The sequence below is a fragment of the Pelodiscus sinensis genome, chromosome 2, assembly GCF_052426305.1.
Source record: "Pelodiscus sinensis isolate ZL-2025 chromosome 2, ASM5242630v1, whole genome shotgun sequence".
In the NCBI taxonomy this organism is placed as follows: Eukaryota; Metazoa; Chordata; order Testudines; family Trionychidae; genus Pelodiscus; species Pelodiscus sinensis.
Genome location: NC_143053.1, coordinates 190,133,180 through 190,155,880, shown reverse-complemented (window position 1 = coordinate 190,155,880; position 22,701 = coordinate 190,133,180). Strand labels below are relative to the sequence as shown.

At 44.2% G+C, this 22,701-nt stretch overlaps 1 protein-coding gene across 6 annotated transcripts in view; it reads left to right on the top strand.

Moving 5' to 3' along the window:
• The first annotated feature begins 227 nt into the window (after positions 1–227).
• LRRC3B (leucine rich repeat containing 3B) overlaps positions 228–22,701 on the top strand; it is an 84,783-nt gene continuing 62,309 nt past the window's right edge. For 2 of the 6 annotated variants that reach the window (XM_075922013.2, XM_089776624.1), the window contains exon 1: positions 822–2,088. The gene's annotated coding sequence lies outside the window, so the exon portion shown is untranslated. Of the gene's footprint in view, positions 765–821; positions 2,089–17,912; positions 18,140–22,701 lie in introns of those variants that run through there. The other 4 variants (XM_089776623.1, XM_089776622.1, XM_075922014.2 and 1 more) reach the window with 3 other exon arrangements.

Sequence of the window (22,701 nt, the reverse complement as noted above, 5' to 3'; positions counted from 1 at the left end):
CTACAGACAACCAAATTTCCAACCACCAGGCTGTGCAAAACATGAGACATATGAGGTTTATATTGCACAGTCCAGAGTAATAATTTGTAGAAGTCAGGGAGTAATAAAGCACTCACTGGGGACGTAAGATTTAAAATGCCTAGTGTCTTTGGTAATCCACGCTGTGACACAGGCCATGGTGCTTTACAAAGGGGAAAAACTATGCCCGTATCTTTAGGAGCTGCGGCTGAAAATCATCCCAGGCGGAGTGGACCACGGAAGGGGATGAATAACAGGGCTCGGAGTCACTCGCATGGCTTTTACACGAATGCCGTCGGAGTTACTCCGGATTTACAGGCTAGCGGGGAAACCCTTCTCCTCCCCCTCCTCCGGGGACCCGGAGGAGGTGATTCCCGGCGCTCCTGAGCCGGGGCGGGCTGCGGTGGAGCCGCAGGGGGCGCTCCCGGCCCCCCGCGCACCTCGGGAGCCAGGAACAGCAAACCCCACCCCTCTCGAAGCCAGCCGGGCGCTGGCATGTGGCAGTGGCAGGCGGGGGCAGGCAGCGCGTGCTGCCTGGGAGGAAGGCTCCTGCCCGCCCGGGTCCCGGCTCTGCAGCAGCGCTCGCTCCCCTTCCTCCAAGATGCCCGAGCGGCGGCTGCCCGCATCGCCACGCTCGTCGGCCGGCTGAGGTAGCCGCGGGGCAGAGCGTGCGCGGCCCTTGCAGCCCGGCTCCCCGCCGCTCCTATGGAGCCGCGGCTGGGCAGGCACCGGAGGCGTCAGGCGAGGTAAGGCGCCGCCGCCGCCTGTTGCGCTGCCCGCCTGCTCCCGGGAGCCCTTCGTCTGGCCCGGGCGCGCGCTGCTCTGCCGCTGATCGCAACTCCGGGAACTTTTGCAGGCAGGCCCCGGGGCGTCGCTTCCCCCTGCCCCCGTTCGCTGCGTTTCCTTTATTTCTTAACTGGGCGGGGCAGAGCCGTGCCCCAGCCCCGGGGAGCGGGCGAGACCGGAGGGGGGGCCGTGCTGGGGGGGGGGGCAGCAGGCTGCAGGAAATGGAGCTGGCTTCGCCCGGGGCTAGGTGGGATCCTGACCCGGCGCGGGCGGGCGGTTGTGCCCCGCGTGTCTGGGCTTCCCCTTCTGAGCTGGGGCAGGATGCCGGGGGTGGGCGGCCCGGGGCAGGAGACGGGGGCAATGCCTGGGAGCGGGGCTGTGTGGCTGGCTGGCTTGGGCGCGGAGGGGGCTGTGGGGCACGAAGAGCAACTCCGGGAGTTGGGCTGGAGGGGACAGCGAAACGCCGGGCTGCACCACCCCCCCCCGCTGTAGCAACGACTGGGGCAAAGCGTGTCCTGGTAGGGGTGGTAAGGGCACATGCCCGCGCGCGCACACTCTCCAGTGGGGCTAAAGGCTCCGGGCAGCGGAGACACCCGCTGCCTGTCTAGGAGAGCCCAGTGCTCTGCATGGCACTAGCTGCTCGCGCTTCTCCCCCTGGAGCCCCGGCATCCCTGCCGCAGCCGGGCCCAGCGTCTGCTGCTTCCCGGAGCTAGCTGGGACCCGCGGCGTGTAGAAACTCCCCGGAAGGCCCCTAAGGCGGTAGGTGGGCAGGAAGGGTGGGGTGGAGCTGAATAAAGGAGCGGAGGCTGCAGGAACTAGGGTTAACCCCCCTCCTGCCGGGGGCTGGGGAGCTAGAAGGGATTGAAGGGCCCCCGCCCAGTGCTGGAGCCGAGGGAGCATTTTCAAGGCGTGTCTTGATTCCTTGCTTGCAAGCTGGTGACACGCGCGGGTTGCAGAGTGTCAAGCTGATCAGCATGCAAGTGGCGATGAGTGAGCAAAGTGAAGTGAGAGAGGCGCGTGCAACTGGCAGTGGAAGCTGAGGATGGTGCATGGGGAGAGAGAGAGAGAGATGGGAAGATGCTGTTTGTGTTGCCTTGGGATTTTTCCACTTTGAAACCTACCCGGACCAGTTGCTACGAAGCATGAAGCAGGCGGTGCTGGTTGTGATCATGATGAGGAAAGGCGGTTTCTAAATGACTGGGCTGCGGCTCCCTCAGAATACAAGCAACAAATGGCAGCGGGCTGTGGCCGGGCTGCAGCAGCAGCTGCAACTGCTACTCCCAGGTGAGCTGCGAAGGCTGGGCTGCAGCTGCAGCTTGCCATGCATGCGCCTTTCACTCTGCTCTTGGTTCGCCCCCAGCCCCATGTCCCCTAAGGCACTTGAGCTGGTAGTGCTTTTCCGAACCTATGGGGTTAGCCTTTGTCTCAGGGTGTAAGTGGGTGACCAAGGGGTTTGTGAGCGCTTCTTCTTTAGCTGTTTGCATATTGCATAGTATCCCCTTGTTCAGGAAAGCCAAGGGAAGAGAGGGGAGTTTCTTCTGATGTGTGCCTGGTCTCTGTGATGCAGTAAAATAATAGGGCAGGATGCTGTAATGACCTTAAAGCCTGAGGTTTAGATAGTCATGAAATTTCTATTTGCAGTAAGCAGGTACAACAGAGATCATCAGTATGTGTGTTGAAAATTTCACACCATTCTGTATGTGGTTGCTTTGATGACCATGTACATATCCAGAAACTGTTTCTTTAAAATTTGAAACTTAATAGTATGGCAAATGCAATAGTATTTTTTTTTCTTTCCTCTTTGGCATCTTTCCATAAAAATAAAACATTTTTAGAATTCTTATCTCTTAAATGTGCCCATGCAGTTCAGACTGCAAGTTATCAGTTAGTATTTACCAAATGGCTCCTTTTGCTACATAGAAGAAATGGCGTGATTACAAAATAAAAATAGCGGTGCATAAAATACAGCAATTTACCAAATATTTACACAATTGAACTGAAAATGGTCAAATAGCATATGAGGCTGGTAGTAAGGAATTAAGCATATAGCAATTTATACATCTACAAAAATGACAAAACAGGTTATTACCTTAAAAAAGATGTTTCTTAAAGTAATAGCTTTGGAAAAGTGTGCCAAATACCTTCACCAAAAGATAAAAGACTATCTTTGAGTATGAAACTTTGAATGGAAGAAATCTCATCTCAAGTACCGAAAAATGATTGGCTGCTTGGTGTTAAACCATTTAATGATTTATAGATTCAGATTGCAAGATGCCTGTTACGCCTTGTTGAGAGTGGTACCAGAAACCTTTGATATAGAGTACAAGAATGTTCAAATGGTTTACATTTTGCTATTTTAAATATCATCACCAAAGAAAGCAACATGCAAATTGAAGTTTACAGTTGGATTTGGAGAGAGTAATTAACAATTGTATAGAGTAATTAACAGTTGTATAAACTAACTCAAAAAAAATCTTCAGTGTGTCAAAAGTGAGTCACTTTCTTAGTTTTCTTTTGTACAATCTAATTTAGTAGTAATTTTATTCATAGTATCAGTAACATTGAAGGAATTAGGTCTACTCTGTAACACTTATTCATAAATGGTCCTAGGTTTCAGTATGATTACTCACATAAGTAAGGGTTACTCATGTGATTAATGATTGGGCCTGCTGTCAGATAGTTATTATTTGGTGTTAAATAGAGATCTGATTCATTTGAAACTACGAAGAAATCTCTCATTTCAGCAGAACTGGGATTGAGTCCTTCTTTTTGTCCATATATTGCTGATGGATAATTGAGACCCCAATCCAGCTCCCAGTGAAATCAGTTGCAAAACTTTCATTGACTTAACATGAAAAAGATGTGACCTTTAGGGTGCTTATTTTCTTTTTACTTATTTATTTTTATTTGTAGTGGCATTGAGGCTGCTTAACACCCTGTAGGAGGTGTTGGGAGCCTTATAGGATTGAACACTTGGTGAGCTTTTGTTTACTAGCAAAAATATCCTGTCTGTAGCTTTCTTGACAGAAATATTTACTCTTTCGCTACATGATTTCCTTGAAATAGGAAACTAATGGAAAAACAGGATATACTTGATTATCAAGAAATAAGAATATATTCATATGGAGAGCCCAGTCCTAAACCGCAGAAGTCAGATGGGAGCTTTGTCACTGGTAATGGGAGCATGATCAAGGCATGTATATGCTTACTTTGGATTCATTATGCAGATTGAATCTCTCTAGTCGAGCACACTCTAGTCTGGGAACATCTGTGGTCCAGCATGGTTTTAGTTATCCAGATGTCCTCTTATCATGAGAGTGGCCAAGTTTCCCGTAGTCCCATAAAGTTTGTTTACAGTCACCAGTCCCAGCTTAGTGTTCTGTGCTGTTAATTAGCTCTAACTAACCCCTAAATGTCTTCTAAGAGCCCAGTGATAGAGATGCAGCCGTGTTAGTCTGGTGTAGCTGAAACAAAATACAGGACTATGCAGCACTTTAAAGACTAACAAGATGGTTTATTAGGTGATGAGCTTTCGTGGGCCAGACACACTTCCTCAGATCAATATGTGAAAGAAAATCGGCACAACCATATATACCAAAGTGATACAATAAAAAAAAAGTGAACGCATGTGAAATTGACAAATCAAATTTTAGAACAGAGTGGGGGTGAGGGGCAGGAAGGTAAGTTTCTGTGAGGTAATGACATTGGGGTGATAATTGGGGAAGCTATCTTTGTAATGGGTAAGATAATAAACCATCTTGTTAGTCTTTAAAGTGCTACATAGTTCTGTCTTTTGTTTCTTCTAAGAGCCCAGTATGCTATGGAAGTTTTGGTAACATCGTTGGACAATATTGACCTCTTGTGGTTCAGCAAATTATCTGGTTTGACACAGGTCAGGTCACAAAGGTGTTGGACTAGAACGGTTCAATCTCTGCATATATTGCCTTGGTCATTTAATTTAAAAAACACAAAGTGAATACAGCACCAGACTGACTTTGAGCTATTCCAACAGAGCTGTTCAATTCCATTGGAATCCTGATAGATCACCAGTGACTTCAAGCAAACGAGAGGAAGCGCGTCTAGCTTGCCAATCCAAAAAACCACCTCAAAACTGTAGCACTGAATTAAAGATGACTGTGGTCAACATCAGCATTAGTGTTTGAACCAAGCAAAATGTAATATAAAATGGTCTTACTGGATTTAAGTAATTAAGGCAGCAAAATCTGCTTGTCGTACTTATGTCATAGGTGATAGAAATGTAGCCGTGTTAGTCTGGTGTAGCTGAAACAAAATACAGGACTATGTAGCACTTTAAAGACTAACAAGATGGTTTATTAGATGATGAGCTTTCGTGGGCCAGACCCACTTCCTCAGATCAAATAGTGGAAGAAAATAGTCACAGCCATATATACCAAAGGATACAATTTTAAAAAAATGAACACATATGAAAAGGACAAATCACATTTCAGAACAGAAGGGGGATGCTGGGGGGGGGGGAAGGAAGGTGAATGCCAGTGAACTCACTGGCATTCACCTTCCTTTCCCCCCATCCCCCGCATCCCCCTTCTGTTCTGAAATGTGATTTGTCCTTTTCATATGTGTTCATTTTTTTTAAATTGTATCCTTTGGTATATATGGTTGTGACTATTTTCTTCCACTATTTGATCTGAGGAAGTGGGTCTGGCCCACGAAAGCTCATCATCTAATAAACCATCTTGTTAGTCTTTAAAGTGCTACATAGTCCTGTATTTTATGTCATAGGTCACATTAACTTCAATGGGATCACGTGTAAGCAAAGTGTGTAGGATTTTATCTCACTATTGGTAAATTCTGAAAGATTCTAAACTTTCTAACTGAGAATGAAAGGAAGACATACAATGTTGGAAAACATTAGTTTTTTGTTTTTCCTGGTATAATCAGTTAGCAAATGTCTTGCTGTGCTACTCATATTTGTCCATAGATATAAAATTCATAAAACAAAATGGTAAAAGTAAGAAAGGAATCTGACTGTAAAATGATAATGATTCTCAAACGTTGTGATTAAACATTTTTGCTTTGAACCAGGAGTGAATTAGTAGTGTTCATCGAGTTTGGAGTCACTTCCTGTGGCCTCCTTGAATAGTTATACTAAACAAGCTTTGATACTTTTTTAGAAGTAACTTTTGGAACACACAGCTTTGTTAGGATATTTGTGCTCTTCTGTGAACCAAAAGTTAGCATTCCATTGACACTACAAGCAAGAAATTATAGAAAAGTACTAATTTAATAAATATTTTTAAAAATGGTGGCTAACTTGTAAAAATTTACATGAGTGTTTGTATGATAGCATTTAAATGTAATAAATTCTAGGTAGAACTCTGAATTGGAGGTCTAGTCATCTGGTTATTCCGAGTCTATATTTTGTTGCCTTTAGTCCAGCGCATTTAAGAAAGTAAATTATTTCTTCTTTCTCCATTTTTTTGTGGGCAATTTTGTGAAGGTGGTTCTGGATGTGCACATACAGGAACCCATCCAAAACAAAACATATTGTTCAATCAGAGGCAGTATCCGGTTTCTCTTAACACTTTCTCTGCCCTTGATTTACCCAAGTATTAATTGTCAAACCCAGCACAGGGGAGGTTTTCCTTATTTAACAGTGATTAGGGTTCATGTTCTTTATTCATGAGGATTTGTGAATGTAATAGTTGTTTATAAATATAATTGGTGATTTGCATTGTACATTTCTGGACCTTAACATTTGGCTTGGACCTCAAGTATATTTTATGTAGTGGCTTATGTAGAACTTGAAAGGTATTATACATAGCATTTGCTGCTAATTCACATAAAAATTTCTGGCTCTGCTATCTTTTATTCTTTTCCATTTTTGACTCCCTATTTAAATTCTCCAAAGTTCAGTATTCTGTTGCCAAGGAAAAGACAGTAGTCAAAGTAAAATGGCTGTTCTCTGGATGGTGCTCTCCTGTTAGGAGGAAAGTTGGAGAGAGAAGAGAGAAATGGGGAAGAGATGTCAATGAAAGATGAAGAAAAGGGGGAAAGTGAACTACATCACAGGGTTTAAGATCTTATCCTAAGAGAGAAATGATGGTCCAGTGGTTAGGGTAAAAGCTGGGACTTCTGAGTTCAGTTTCCTGCCCCCACCATGGATTTATTTGTGTATGGTGTTGCTCAAGTTAGTTCATCTTTGTATGCTTCAAATCGCTGCTTGTAAAATGGGGATAATAGTACTTACTGTCTACCTCAGGGGCGTGGTGTGAGGCTGAACTATATTAAAGATTGCAATGTGCTCAGGTGCTACTGTAATGGGAGCCATATATATTCCAGAAATAGGGATCTATCATGTCCTATCAGGTTCATGTTAATTTACCTCTGTTCTTGGGCCAAGATCCTCTTGAGGCTCCTGTTTAGAGTTCATTTCAACTAGCTAATACAAATAGACAGGTCAAGTTGTATTTTAAACACGAGTTTAAAAAAAACACTCATGTTTTTTAAAAAAGTATTAACTAACATTAAAGAAACAAATTACACCAGCAAAGGGCAACCGAGGCTAGTGAGTGGGCTACATGAGTGGCCCTCCTTCCTCTGTGGGCCACAAGATTGTTGTAACTAAGACGATCTCCCAGGATAGGGTAGTTTTTGCTAACTGCTCTCGTGTACCTATGTGTGGCGATTGAACCGTAGCACTGCTTTGATTGGATATAGAGGAAGTACATGACTCTCTCTGTTGTGTGCAGTCACTTGGCAACCCTAAGGGCACATGAAGTGAGATGCCAAGTGTCCGGTTTTGAACCAGACAGTCCAGTATTTGAGCTTTCTGTTCGGGAAACACATTGAGAAAATCTAAATGTCCGGTGTTTTCTAAATAAGATGTAATGTAGATTGTGATGTAATGTCAAGTGTGTCCGGTATTTTTGTTGAAACCATCTGGCAACCCTATGTGCCCTTGCTTTAAGTGAGTGTCACTTGTGCAATACTGGTAGGGAAAAAAACTATGTGGATGGAAACCAGCAGATTCTGGCAACCTTTCACGTGGGCAACTGTAAACAAAATGACTCACAGGCCACACATAGAATCTTAATGGGTTGCATATAGCCCGTGAACCACATGTTGTCCACTACTGAATTACACCACTTATTTTAGTCTAGACAAGGCCCTAGAAGAAACACAGAGTATACTGGCTCAGCCAGTTCAATTGAAGTCAAAGGTGTAGGTACAAGGGAGAAGGTCATGGTTTGGGCAGGGAGAAGTGGAGAAAGATTGAGTTAGCAGGATATAGATGGAAAGGTGCTTGAGACAACAGAAGAAAGTGAGAGAAAACATGACAATGGGATGCTACTGTGGTCTGGAAACAACCAAGAAAGCAGAATATAAATTAAGGAAATATAAATGAAAAAACAGAATGAAAGAAACCTAACAGCAAGAGAGCAGAGGATATAAAAAAGCTGAAAAAGAAAAAAGCCGTAGAAAGAAAATGTATGGAAAAAGTTGAAGGCGGGGGGGAGGAAAAAAAGATACATAGAAGTTTTAATCTGGAGAATAGTGCCTCATTTACTCATACTGCAGTACTTGTATAGTAACAGATGGCCCATATTTCAGTCATAATGTGGAAGGCTGACAGAATGTTCTGCTGTTGGGGGTCGAGTCACATTTCTGCTTACAGTAACTGTTGGTCACATAACTCAGTGGGGTATGTATTTTTAAAAGTGACATGCTCTAGTAGCAAGCCATCTTAAAGATATATTTTTGTGGATGTTGTTAAAACTAACTTAATCAGCACTTAAACTGTTTTACAGTATGTATAACACTGTTATGTCAAGGTTCAGTGCAGTTGCATGCAAGTAGTTCCATTGTCTTCAGTGGGAGTACTTTAATCAAAAAGGATTTGGTCCAATTTGGGTAAATTTGTGGAAGTGACAGAAAGTAGTTTTGTGTGTAGAGATAGTGGGAGTCAAGAGCACTCAGTGATTCATAGCAGTGCTTGCGGGATTGAGCCATTAATGTGTTTTTATTGGAGGCTAATGGGACATATGAAAGAATCAGTTGTTTAAACTGGAGAGTACATATATCCAGATTGCTTAGGCATATCGCAGTCTTTCCCTCTCAAAATTATTTTCATTAAGTTTATGCATCACTGAAAAGAATTACTTAAAGCTCAAGTATAGCATTCAACCAAGAGTAAAGATATTTGACATTCAAATGAATTATATAGTTGAACTTGATAGTGTACATTATGTTTAAAAAAAACCCAGGATCATTATTTCGTCTATGAATTATCCTATACTTGGATTCTTCAAGAAGGGTACAGACTAGTCATTGTATAATGGAAAGGGAACTCAAACATAAGATTTTAAAATGATTTAAGTCACTTTGAAATTAAAAACCATATTATGCAAGTATGTATTACATTAGATTAATAAAAGATAAAATGAAATGCAATTTATTGGTCACTGTTTTTGTTTCCTTTTATTTTTCTGTTGGGACAATGAAAATAATCAGCAAAGTAATTTTTACTTTTGTTTATAATCACTTTCAAATTCTTAATGCTCTAATATTAGGGTTTCAAATAATGCAAAGAAGTGTACATTTATAAACAACACTATAATGGGATTTTAAAAGCAAATTGTGGAAACTTTTCTGTTCCGGTTTTATTTTGAAATCCGGGGGAGGAGAGGGGAGAGGAAGGAGGTAGCCTGCTAATGGAATTTTTCTCCTTTATCTACTATATAGTTTAGAGTTTGTGTATCTGTCTATGTATGTCCATCTGAGTCTGTTTGTTCAAAAACTCCTCCTTAAATGGGAAGAGCTAGGACCACCATATTCGGTGTGCAGCTTCCTCTTATAATGAATTAAAACAAAACGGATTTGGTTGTGCGAGGACAATGGGATGTGCGCAGAATGCGATTGTTTCACATCAAATGAAAAGTGAGGGGGTGAGAGCAGGGACATTTATATCCATGAATAAGCCTGGGGCACTTGATGCCCCCTGTGGTCAGGGAGCAGCCTCTGGATGGCAGCATGGCCCCTGGTCTGCCCCAAGGATATGCTGCTAGCCACCGTGCCCACCAGCCCTTGGGCTGCTGTACTGCATGGTCCTCTCCAGTCCATAGAGAAGCCAGCAAATGGCCTTCACAGCCTCCACTGAACTGGGAAGAAGCCAGCAGGTGGACTGAGCTGCTCCCACTACCCTGGGTCGGATCCAGACTTGGTAAGTCTTGTAGTAATATGTAAGGGTATGTCTACACTAGCTCGTTAGTTCGAGCTAGGTAGGCAAATGAGGGCAACCGGGGTTGCAAATGAAGCCTGGGATTTAAATATCCCGGGCTTCATTTGCATGTTCCCAGGCGCCGCCATTTTTAAATCCCCCTTAGTGCGGACTCCGTGCCCGCGGCTACACGCGGCACGGAGTAGGTAGTTCGAATTAGGATCTCTAAATTGAACTACCGGTACACCTCGTTCCACGAGGCGTACGGGGGCTTCATTTGCAATCCCGGGCTTCATTTGCAACCCCGGTTGCCCTCATTTGCCTACCTAGCTCGAACTAACAAGCTAGTGTAGACATACCCTAACTGACTCAAAATGAGGCTCTTAAGTGTTTTGAAAAAAAATCTTGTTTTGGCATGTGCTGATTTTGGAGTAAGATATTGTAGAGAAAATGGGAAATATTGAAAGGAAGATATAGTAGAGTGGATGGTCCATGGAATTGAGTCAGGACATCCAGGACTTGATTCATTATGGCCTTGTGAATACAGAAGGTACGCTTGGGCAAAGTGAGAATAAAAAGCTACTGAAACAGAGTAGTAGTACTTTTACACTTTCTTTACATTGGTGCAAATAACTTCACAGGATGTAAAGCAGTAGAGAGCTGAGTGTCTTTGCCCAGTGCTGCAAACACTTGTGCTTAACATTACTTCTGTACATAGGCCCATTGATTTTTTTTTTTTTAATAGGATTACTCCCAGTACAAGCTGTACCTCCCTAAACAGGGACTCTCCGCTCTGACAAGATCAGTGGTCCGGTAGGACCATGGATGTTGCTGGACTACAGAGTCCCATGGCAGAGAGGCTGGTAGCGAGGCTGGGAGCCCCGTGGCAGGGGGGCCAGCGGCGAGGTCAGGTGCTGTGGCAGGATGGGGGCCAGAGCCTGAGCTTGGGGGCAGCGAGGCCAAGCGCAGGCTGGATGCAGCTGACAGTAGGGAGGGGCAGAGAGCTGCAAGGCCATGACAAGGGATCTCCCTGAGTCAGGCAAATCCCCTTGTTCGGGACCAGTCACATCCCCAGGGTGCCGGACCAGGAAGGTCCAACCTGTAGTAAAATTAAGCATGTGCATAATGTTTGCAGACCTATAAAATGATGTTTTTAGAAGAAAGATTTTTACCTGGAATAAAGAAGTTAATAGCGCAAATATTAGTACATTCAGATTTAAAGGAAAATGAACACAATGGATTTAATTACTTTATTTCCCCCTTTTTTAGATGCCAGGTTGGCAATATACTTTAAAGAAAACCTGAAACCTTTTTCATATTTTCCAGTTTTCATTTTGCAAAAATTGGAAAACACCGTAATATACTCCTTAAGATAAGGATATGTGAAATAGAAAGGTGACTAAAACACTGACTTTAAAGATACCCTTACTATACCCAGGTAGCATAGGTGTTGCATTGGCATGCTGAAATTCTAGTGTCTTAATGACTATGGATCCCATAGTTCTGAAATTTGTGCCCAAGGTTCCAGTGAATTAATGGCCATGACACTACACCTTAATGTTGGTACTGTGACAGAGTGGGCTATGTCTATTGGATTATGGATTAGGGAACTGGTACCTGGGAGCAGCTCCCACCCGCGGCCTGCTGTGGGCAGATGGCTGCTCCAGGGAGTTTGCCCCCTCCCATGGTGGGGTGGGGAGCAGAAGCTAGCTGCTGTATGTGCATGGGGGACAGGAACAGGAGGCAGCCTTCCCCCACACTTGGGGCTGCCAGCTCCTGCTTCCAGTTCCCTCTCCCCCGCACAGGATCCCGCTTAATCAGGAGCACATGGCTTTCTCAATGTTGTGTTCTGTCATCAAGCACCTTGCTTCACGTGCCTTTGCTTTTTAAATGTATGTCACTTCTGTAATACTGTCAGGAAAAAAAAAACTATGTGGATGAAAACCAGGAGAAGCTGGCAACCCTGTGTGTGGGCAAAGATAAACAAAATGTCTTGTGGGTCACATACAGAACCTCAAAGGGTCTCAGGTTGCCCACCACTGTAATTAATCATTCCATAAAAGGTGTTAGTGGCAATCAGACTACTGACCAGGTCACTACTTTTATTGCCAATTTTAATATTTTACTGGCTTGGTAATCACATTAGTCTTTCAGTTAAACACTCATCTGTTGCCCTGACATGTCATCTCAGGAGATATACTGCTTGGCAGGGGCCCGTAGCCGAGACATTATGGAGGATTGTCGAGGATTTTTCCAACCCTAGGAATACTACCCATGCTATTCATCCACGTGGGTACAAATAATACTGCAAGGTGGAACCTTGAGCAGATCAGGAGTGATGACAGGGCTCTGGGATCTTGGGTGAAGGAGTTTGGAGTGCAGGTGGTATTCTCCTCAGTCTTTCCTGCCAAAAGTAGGGGCCCAGGCAGAGACAGGTGAATGCCTACCTGCGAAGATGGTATCGTTGGGAGGGCTTTGACTTCCTTGACCACAGGATGCTGTTCTAAGAAGAAGGCCTGCTAAGCAGGAATGGGTTTCATCTTTGGAGGAAAGGGAAGAGAGTTTTTGGACACAGACTGGCTAACCTAGTAAGAAGGGCTTTAATCTAGGTTCAATGGGGGCAGGTGACCAAAGCTCATAGGTACGTGAAAAACATGAAGACCTTGGAGATGGCTCAGAAATGGGAGGGAGTGTGGGCTATAATAGGAGAGACAAGGCAGAATTGGGGGGAAAAATGAAATCCGGATCTTAGATGCCTATATACAAATGGAAGAATTATGTTTCCTAAGACAGACTTGAGAGTCTCTGAGTTATGTTAAAAGGGGTAAAAAGCAAGGGTGATGTCTGCTACAGACCACTTACTCAGTCAGAAGAGATGGTTGAGGCTTTTTTTAAAAAACAACTCACAAAATCATCCAAAGTGCAAGATTTGGTGGTGAGGGGGGATTTCAGCTATCAAGAGGTATGTTGGGAAACTAACACAGCAAGGCACAGGTTATCCAATAAGTTCTTGGAGACAATTTTTTATTTCAGAAGATTGATGTAAGTGGGGGAATGGTCCTGCTATTGTGGGGAACTTTCCTGGCTTCTATACTACCCTAGTGAAATGGACCAGAGAAAGAATCTGAGTTCCCGCTCCCACTTCTTTTACCCAAAGGCCTCTCTGACCCTGAGGGCTCCCCTTCCACTCTCCTGAGTTAGCAGAGCTCTCGAAATCCCAACAAGGCTGGGCCCAGGTGTTCTGGGGCTTAGTCCCCAACCTTAGTCACTTGGGGCAGAGGCTAGGGTGTCCCCACTCCGGGGTGCTCTCTTCACACTGCATGCTTTCTTGATCCAGTGATCGTTACATACAGTTCAAAGCAAATACTATTTATTAAACAGCAACTGATTAAAAAGAAAATAATAAGGAAAAAATGAGAGAGGTTAAATGAGAACACACAGTCCTGCTCTGTAGCACGGGGACATCACAAACAGCAGTCTGCAGAGTGTAAGGACAGTTCACAGTCTGTTCTTTATAGGTTCCAGGGCTCTTTCTCAGGCCCTGGCTGTGCTGCCGGGAGGATGGAGGGGGCTGCAGGTTGAACATGCTTGCTCTGGCAGTGACCACATGACTTCAGGGTTCTAGGTGGCAGGACTCCTCTCCCAGTTGGAGTTACAATCCCTCTCCAAATCTGGCCAGCAGGGCCTCTTGGCTGGTGGTGTCTGTCTGCCCAAAGCTTCTCCCCCCATTTTGCTGGTGCCCTGCTCACCACACCCAGCTGCAGACTGTGCTGCTTTGCCAGCCTCCAGCTCCTTGTGTTGCTTCTCTGACCCCTTTGGCTCTCAGGTCACTGCAGGTCTGCTCCTTGGGCTGTGTGTGTCTGACTCTGTCATTGCAGGTCTGCTTCTTAGCACAGGGTCTGCGCTCTGTGGGCTCTATGGGCCTCTGGCTCTGACACTGCAGGTCTGCTTCTTAGCACAGCTTGCTCTTGCTGCTCTTCTTAGCTCTTTCTCCTTTTCTCAGAGAGACCCAGAAAATCCCAGCTCACACGGAGGATGGGACCTGGCCTCCTCAATTCCTCACTGGCCTGTCCAACCTGTCAATCAGGCTGAGCTGGAGTGTTGGCCTATTTCCATTGTCTCTGGGGTCTGTCAGTCTCAGGGCCCTTATTTCGCATGGACCCTTCCCCTTTTGGTACTGGGAGCTGGCCAACCGAAAGCTCCCACTGAGTTTTAGTAAGGGGCTAACATTCCCCTTACATTGAGAAAGCTACAAGGGGTGAAGCTGTTCTAGATTGATTTTAACAAATACGGAATAACTGGTTGAGAATTTGAAAGTGGAAGGTAGCTTGGGTGAAAATGATCATGAAATCATAGAGTTCATGATTCTAAGGAATGGTAGAAGGGAGAACAGTGCCCATCTATAAAAAGGGAAATAAGGAAACTACTTTCTTTGATAGGATATCAAGCCTTCTGGATAACTGTTCTCAGAGATTAGTTATTAACTGTTCACAAGAGAGTACAATTATTAAGTTTGCAGATGATACCAAGCTGGGAGAGGTTGCAAGTGCTTTGGAGGATAGGGTCAAAATTCAAAATGATCAAGACAAACTAGGGAAATGGTCTGAAGTAAACAGGATAAAGTTTAGTAAGGACAAATGAATTCCACTTAGGAAGGAACAATCAGTTTCACACATACAGAATGGGAAGTATTTGTCTAGGAAGGAGTAATGGTGAAAGGGATTTGGGGGTCATAGTAGACCATAAGCTAAACATGAGTCAAAGCAGCAGTGCTGTGTAGAGTCTGGGGCCAGACCCCAGGTTCCATGTGGCACTGCCATATTGAAATTCCACATGCAGCCCCGGGGTCAGCTGTGAAACCTCAGCTGGACTGGGCTACACGCAGCATTTCAAAATGGCAGCATTGCATGGAGCCCAGAGTCAACGGGGGAGTCCCCAGCTGACCCTGGGCTCCATGCGGTGCTGCCGCTTTGAAATGCTGTGTGCAGCCTGTGGGTGCCAGCTGGGAATCCTGGGCTGCACGCTGCATTTCAAAGCAGCAGCGCTGCGTGGAGCCTGGGGTCAGCTGCTACACTTCAAAGGTGGAAGCGCCCTTATCGACTAATTTAATAGTCGTTGCAAATTGCATCAACTATTTGATTAGCCAAATAATTTAAATTTTACATCCCTACTTATGGGAACAAATAAATAACCTTTTCTTGTTCTCTTTCTCCACCACCAGTCATGATTTTATAGACCTCTGTTGTATCTCCCCTTTCTTTCCTCTTTTCTAAGCTGAAAAGTCCCAGTCTTTTTAATCTCTCTTTATACTTATAGTTGCCTCAGAAATATCTCTTTACGCCTGCCACGTTGGAGTAAGCCAAATGTTTTGTTGCCAATGGATTTGTGGCAGTCTGGGGTGACCAGATTCCATAGAGCTATAACAATCCACTCCTGAACTGACAAGAGTGCCCTTTTGCATAAATCTGTCTTCATGTTGGAGGGTTGGGGCAAGCTATTTGCAAACCTTCAGAAACGCTTTTTCATACAAGCAGCCTGAAGCCCCTGAGGGTCATCCCAGGTCTGTGTGACATGGTGATCCTACCAGTCTGTGCTTGTGGTCCTGCACCACAAGTGTCAGCTTATGTAGGGGACATCAGCAGCTATACCAAGCGTAGTAAGCAACATCAGGCAGTCTGCCTTGCCTGGGTGCTCCTCATCCTTTTCTATTTGAAGCTCTGTTAGGTGCCTTTGGTGCATCAGAAAGCCTTGCTGAAATGTCCACCAATGTATCATGGAAACTGCCTGTTTCCTGACATAGGAACAAAAGTGCAAGCAAGAGAACTTCTTGAAAAGGGAGTTCTTTTCTGTGGTTTGGCAGGATGTGCTGGGGGGCTGTTCAAAATTGCAGGAACTTGCAGAGTGATTAGTAGAGTTTTTCCTGAGTGCACCCCTACCAAAAGGCTAGAGCTGCTCCATATTGGGATGGAGCTAGGAAGTCTAGGATATGGTTATTCTGACGTGGGTCTATGTGCTACTGTGTGGAATTCAGAGCCCCAGGTTCTAGCTTGGGTTAAAAAATGCTTAATGTAGTAGTAAGAATTTACCTAGAAACTTGAGCCCTGGGTTCTCAAACACAGAGCAGCTAACTCAAGGGTTAGTGCAAGCATCAGTAGTAATATAGTCATGGTAGGACTGATAGCATTGGCACATCTAAGCCCATGTGGCAGGGCTTGTGGCAGAACCCCACGGCTGTGGTGGGGCCAGGTGACAGGACCTAGGTAAAAATGGTTAATTGGTTAAGCACTATAATTTAACAAGTTCCACTGTTTTAAAATCTCTAGTTCCACGTCTTTCCCCTTTAGGGGTTGTCCATAAACAAACCACAGGCAATTTACAAAAATAAACTATACTACTAGGTGAAAGTACGGGGGAAAGCTTCCCTTTTCATGTATAACAGAACCTGGTCCTTCTTTCCCTCAGGGAGGAACCTTTAAGAGGTTGTTGGGAGAGAGATCCTACCTTCCATCAGCCTTTTTCTCAGAAGCTAAAAGTTAAAAGTCCGTTCTCATCCCTGGTTTGCTCACACATGAGCTGTTCTGCTCCCTTTTTAACTTTTCCTCCAGCCTGGGCATCTGTTGTATCTTAGTGGTGGGGCAGGGCTGGCTGAGCCCAAAACAGCTTCTTACCCTCTGGTGGCCCAGTATGGAGTTTGTGTACTCCCTCTCAGAGTGACAATATATTTGTGGACCTACCGCTGCTGATCAAGCTGAGCAACTACACACCAGTCAGAGAGACACTGGGGGGGTGCTTGGGTCTCCAAAGATCCTATTCACCTGCAAAAATCTAACAATGGGTAAGCTGCATCTTTAGAAAACCAATTTTAGCTGAGCTCTTCAGGAGGGAATAGAAAGGCAGGAATGGTGTAAAGTTACCCAAAAAGAGCAGAGAGAAGTCCAGGTGGATTTAGTGAGCCAAACTGGGAGAGAGGGAGCTGACGGGAAGAAGCAGAATTTGTGGAGCAGGAAAGAGCAAGGTCAAAGAAGCTGGGAAGGGACACAGCTGATCTCTCCCCCTCATTACCATGCAACAACCTGCTGAGGCAGGGACATCTTTCCTGCCTGCCTTCCTGGTAGGACCACACAGCAGAAGAGGCAAAAGAGTCAATTTGCTTTATGCCTTCCCCATTTGGGAGGTCCCCAAACCTAGGGAATTTGAATGAGCGGCACAGTATCACAGCACACCTGAGTAGGCCAAACCTGAGTGGCAACGCAACCCCTTGTGCTGGGTTGCTATGGCCAGACTGGGGAACTGAGGGCAGAATCTGACACTGTAGGAGAGTGGGGGTGGGTTTGTTTTCCAAGCCATTCTCCCTCACTCCATCAAGGCCTCTTTGGTTTCCATAATTTTTTTTTTAAGAGGGGTATGACTGTTTCAGATTTAGCCCCAGGCTCTCCAAAACCTCTGTGCATCCCATATGGTTCTACAAGGACTCTCAAGCAAACAGTGTGATAGAAAGTGAGGGGTATTACGGTTTTAGGTCTTGGTTTTGTATGACCCGTGCTTTATATGATTAAGTACATTTTGGAGAGGAGTAAGTGACTAAAAGCCAATGCACAGGAACCTAGAGGCTTAACATACCGCAGAGGATTCAAAACACAAACACATGGATTCCCCTCACGGAAGTCCTAGAGGGTGACTGTGAAGGAGTGTGCACAAGGTTACATGACGATAGGTAGCTTGAAAGTAGTACCTCCTATAAAATGTATGTCCGTGTGACCCTCTTCATGTCATACATGGCATTGTGTGATATACAAATAACATGGGGTTGTCTACTAGTTACTAGTCAGATGGCTAGTTACTGGTCAGGAATCCAGGGTATGAATCTGTTTCACAGCAGCTTGTCCATACAGTAACATCTCATGTGGACACTGCTATGCTGTGGACAGTGCAAGTTCTAGAGTGTAGTGGGCTTACTATTCTTTTAAGTAGCCACATTCTAGAGCTGTGAGTACACAATAGCAGTGTCCACATGAGACAATGCTGTATGGCAGACTGATGGGCTGTAGATTCACTCCTTGGCTTGCTGCACAATAACTTACAAGCCCTGCAAATGGTGTTGCAACTATGTTGGTCCCAGCATTTTGAAGAAACATGGTGGGTGAGATATCTTTTATTGAACTAATTTGATGAGAGAGACAAACTTTTGAGTTCTTCTTCAGGTCTGGGAAACTGTCAGAGCTACATGCAAGATGCAATAGATTATTTAGCATAAATAGTTAACACTTTCAAAAGATGAACCTGGGAGCTTAAATTCATAATTTTGCTAGATGCTGAAGTCACCATAAAATCATGGACTAAATAGAGATACCGTATACATGACACATTACAACAATCTGTAACCTACTAACAGGCCCTCTACTTGTCTTTCCTCCCCCACACCCTTGTATTCGGGTTCATGACTGGAGGGGTGTTAACAGGCCATTTGACCATGAATGGTGCCTTAATACATCTTTCAACTATTTATGCTAAACAGTCTCTTCCATCTTGTATTTAGCTGTGACTCTGAGTACATTTCATAGACCTGAAGAAGAGCTTTGTGGAAGCTTAAAGGCTTGTGTCTCTTTGTCCCCCTATCTCTCTCTCAATCTAAACCCAGTGGTAAGCATTTAAGGCCCAGTCCTTTTGAGGCACTTAGCACCCTAAGCTCCTGTTAAGCTCAACAGAAGTTGAGAATACTCATCATCTCCCACAGTGAGGCTCATGAACTACTATAATATGTTGTTTGTTTGAATATCTATCTTTATGCATGTTTTTGCCTTTTCCCCCCCAGTGAGTTATAGATTCATAATAAAATGGATTGAAAATACATTCAAAGAACCTAGCTCTGAGCCAAATTTGGATTTCTTCTCAGTTTTCATGCATTGTGGTCCTACTGAGACAACAGTGCTTATGATGAAAAGTGATGAAGCGGAGCAGAGGCTGTAATGGGAAGCAGCATACATTACTCAAGTTTCCAGGATAAGTAATTTTTATCTCTCCTTATTTTTGGGAAATGTTCACATTTTTTTCAGGGTTGAATCACCTTAGAGTATTTGACTTTTTACCGGTGCTTAATTAGGACTGTGAAGTGGGGAAGGGAAATGTAGAAATTAACTGTTTGTTTTTTCCAGTTTGTTGTTGTAAATGCAGGGGAAAGGATATGAAAAGCTCTACCGATGAGGAAGTTTGCAATGCTGTGATTATGATTCTAAATAAGGGTTATGTAAACTCTAGACATCACTTTGTGCCATCCAATTTTAAAAAATAAAGCTGCTGGGAGAAGTGGGTAGGTAGTAGCAGGTTAAAAGCAATACAGTCAAATGCAGAAGTATGTACAGAGTACAGAGATTTACTCCTACCTTCAATCCCAGAGATGAAAGACTGCTTTAAACTATTCTACTCTGAAGTCTATTGTGTATAGAAAAAGAAAAGAAGACTTCTTATGCCTTAGTACAAAGAGTCCCTACATTTTTAATTCCCCCCCCCCCATGATTCAAGGGATTTGCTTATAAGAATAGAAACATCCACAGAAACAACTTTTATTTATAATATCATACAGTCAGTCTGAAATAATTACAGTGAATACGCTCTGTTTCCAGCACTCAGAACTTGCATTCATTCCATGCTTTTTTGCACCCAAATCCCAAAAAGATAATCCCTCAATGTATTATGCTTCATTTCTTTTTGAGTTCATCCAACAGTGTCTTTTGTGAGCTTCATTAGCAATTATTTTAATATAATATGTGAGCCAGTTCAACGAAAGATGCTAAGTAAATTGACACACATGTTGAAGAATAATACATTTAAACTTTATTCACTAGATGGTATTTTATCATAATAAATTAGATGTATACAATGATATTTTGTTTTAAAGTTTGACCTCAAAAGTTAAATATTTCCCCCCTGACTTTTATATAGAAAAGAAGCCTCTAACTTAGTTTTTGATAGAAGCACATGGATTCTGCATATTTATTTTGTATTGAAATGTTTTAAAGGATTTTAATAAATGTAGGCCATAACATTATATTCAGATTCAAGCAGATTTATTTATTGAAAAGTATAACGTTGTTATTTAGCAAGATAAAAAATCCTTTAAAAAATTTTGTTTTCGAATAAATTCGTCTTTTTTAGATCCATCGAGGGTCTAACTATGAGGGACCGCACCATTCAGTTTCATTTAAGCACCCAGATGACAATTTGAACCTTTCCCATCCTTCTGGGTCACATGGCCTCATGGACCTACCTGCACCCTTCACAAGACTTCATCTTCAGTGTCTGTAGGCCTGATTATGGGCAGTTTACATGCCAAGCAAGCACAATGTGGACAAACTAATCTCACTCCACTCCACTCTGTTATCTTTCTCGCTGAAGAGAAAGCAGGGAGACTGTGTGTATGGGGGGGAGGGCCATTCATCCCTCACCTCTCACAAAAAGATTGATTACAGACACTTCCCTATTAGTGTGGGGAGCCCATCTGCATAGGGTAGATGGACCACTGAGAATTCCAGTTGGACATAAACCTTTTGGACCTGTGCAAAGTATGCAAACCTGTAAATGCCTTAGTACAAAGAGAGTACCTAACTTTTTAAATGTAAATGGCTTCCTGACATTTATTTGGACTGTACATATTGCAGGCATGTTGGATAATAATTTATTTTATCAAAAAAGAAGGGGGATCAAGGTCTATTGGTCTTTGCATCAAATTTGTCCATCTCTGGAATGGATGCATTTGCCAGTAGATCACCCTCTCAGAATGCACCTGTCGGGTGTGCACAACATGTCAGCAGACAGCCTCAACAGACATTTCTCCAGGACTTGATTTCTCCAGGAGTATGGAGCATCTTTCATTAGTGCAGAATTCCATCTTGGAACCTCTTTGTGTATCAAGGGTTCAAGAACTCAGGGCCATGACTCCAGAGGGGGGACATTTTAAGTTCAGGGGTCAGGAGAGGTGAGATAAACATTTGTGCCCATCTCTCTGTTCTGAGAGTGATCAAACAAAACAAGTGTTGATCCTGATTGCTCGCAGGTGCCCCAGGGAATTTTGGTTCTTGAGCATTCTCCATGTGTCTGTGCATCCATATTCAGTTCTTTCAGACATACTGACTCAGGAAAGAGGAAGATCTGATACCGCAGTCCACTGTTCTTCCATATAACAGGGTGACATTTTAATGGATGATAGGAATTTCACTAGAAGAGTCATGCTTGGAGCTATAGGTTGAACCTCCAAAATTGGGACTCTCTGGGTCAGCAACATCCGTGGTCCAGTAAGAACAAACCAGCCCAGAAGAACAAACCAGCTGGGAGCCCTGGCCAGGCAGGGCAGCCAGCAGCAAAAGTAGGGCAGCCAACAAGCCCTGTCCCTAGGGATCCCAGCATAGCGCAGCAGAGACAGGCGGCCGGCAAACCCTGTTCTGGAGATCCCCAGCAGAGCTCAGCAGAAGCAGGACAGCCAGCAAGCCCTGTCCTTGGGGATTCCCAGGAAGGTGCGGGAGAAATGGGGCCATGGCAGCTGGGGAACTTCATCCCAGGGAGCCCCAGCAGACCAGAGCCCAAGTCCAAGCCCTGCAGGCTGGAGCCCAGTGTCAGTGGGGCTGGAGTGGAGCCAGGTAAAGGGAGGGGGAGCAGCCTGGGAGGCTGGTGTCAGGGGACACCCCTCTACTACGATTCGGCAGATTCCCTCATTTGGGACAGGTCAGCTCCCAAGGGTGCCAGACAAGGGAGGTCCAACCTGTACTGCAATCCATCATTAACAATAGCAGGAACATTTTCACGAGGAAATGCAGAATGGAAAGGATTTTCTATCTTGTGCCAGCATCGTTTGATAAACTCAGAGGGATGCTATGATCCCTATGGTCTTGACTGCCTGTTCTTTCTAAAAACATAAGGACTATCAGCTGCCAAGTGCACACACAAGGCTCTCTTAGCACCTTCCACTCTATGCTGGGACAGCCATTTGACCTTTGCCAATCCTATTGCAGTATGGATTTCATCTCTTACTGAAAGCTATCCTGACCTAACACTAGTCCTGTTTGGTATTAATGAAGGCGCCCTTTGAAGTCTTAACCTTATAGTCCTTTGCCCAAGCTTGCCTTTCTTGAAGCCATCCAATCTTCCAGACGAGTAGGAAACTGGAGGCCATTATTCCTGCTTCACCGGATACTGTCTTCCATATGGACAACATTTTCCCTGAGCTTATACCTCAAATTCATCTCCAAACTAATTTCATCTGAATCAGGTCATTCACTTCTCTGTCTTCCATCGAAAGCTGCACACCGCCAATAAGCACAAAGAAAATACATTCTCTAGATGTCCAACAAGTTATGGCATTTTACTCGAAGAGGACAAAATCTTTCAGAAAATCTCTTAAGTTGTCATCTTTGCACCATACATGAGAGGAAGTGATCTCCTCACAGAGACTTTCCAAATGGATTTTGTGCTGCATCCTGCTTTCTTATGATCTAACGGTTAGCCCCTCCTTCACAAGATGTGAGAACTCACTTGACCAAAAACCAGGCTGCATCAGTAGCTTTACTTCAAGATGTCCCTCTTCTGGAAATATGTAGAGCAGCAATATCGGGCCTTGTTCCCGTTTTTGCAAAGAATTATTCCCTTGTACAATCTTCTACAGCAGATACTTAGTTTGGTAGTCCTCTAGTAGGTAATCTAGGTAATCA